The 930-nt window shown below is 34.6% G+C and overlaps 1 non-coding gene across 1 annotated transcript; it reads left to right on the top strand.

Annotated features, from left to right (window-relative positions):
- The first annotated feature begins 275 nt into the window (after positions 1-275).
- On the top strand, positions 276-382 carry LOC121225544 (small nucleolar RNA R71). Its single transcript, XR_005923410.1, has one exon. It is a non-coding gene; the product is annotated as a small nucleolar RNA R71 (small nucleolar RNA).
- The last annotated feature ends 548 nt before the right edge of the window (positions 383-930 follow it).

Genomic DNA, 930 nt, shown 5'->3' with positions numbered 1-930 from the left:
CTGGTCTTTTCAATGTTTTAATCATATTAGTCAGGGAAGATACCTGAGCAGTTAATGAGGTGATCGCATCAAGTTCTATAGCTCCAACAGCTCTTCTACCAGTACCTACTCTTGTAGTTGGATATTGATAATCATTGTTAGCTATCCTTTCTATAATTTCATATGCCTCATTATATGATTTATCTAGAAAAGTCCCATTGGCAAATGCATCAACTACCATTGTTCTATGGGCATTCAATCCATTATAAAATATTCCCATTTATGTCCAGTGTTGGAAACCATGCATCAGGCATTTTCTAATTAGTTCCTTGAAATGCTCCCATGTTTCACATAATGTTTCATCTTACGATTACCTAAACAATGTAATGTCGTTCCTAAGCTTGAAATTCATGTTGGGAGGATTGTACCTAAGTAGAAATATTTGACACATTTCATTCCAAGATGCCATCATACCTGGTGGTAACAAATTTAACCATGATCTGACACAATCTCGCAATGAATTAGGGAACACTTTTAATCTAAGGGCATCTTTAGGGACACATTGCTGCCTGAATGAGTTATAGACTTCAAGAAAAGGCTCAAGTACAATCTTGGATCTTCAGTAGGTAAACCACTAAACTTCCCAACCGTTTGTAGCATTTAAAACATTACTGGTTTTAATTCAGTATTCAGCTTGAATATGTGACCTAACAATTCCTGGATTTAGATCATCCAAAATAGGCACTAAATGTTCTCTAATGGGTCTGTCTCTGTCATCTATGATTTGAGGAATATCAACATTCCTTTCATTCTAAGGTACTTGATCTTCTCTGATTAGATCATTTCTAATTCTCTCCATTTCTCTTAACTCTTTTCTTTTTCACCTTAATGCCTTTTCAATTTCAAGATCAAAACAATGTTTTGTATCTTTTTGAATACTTCTTCTTATGC

This window comes from Gossypium hirsutum, chromosome A03 (genome assembly GCF_007990345.1).
Source record: "Gossypium hirsutum isolate 1008001.06 chromosome A03, Gossypium_hirsutum_v2.1, whole genome shotgun sequence".
Taxonomy (NCBI): Eukaryota; Viridiplantae; Streptophyta; class Magnoliopsida; order Malvales; family Malvaceae; genus Gossypium; species Gossypium hirsutum.
Note: the sequence above shows the minus strand (reverse complement) of the source record. Positions and strands in the feature narration are given on the sequence as shown.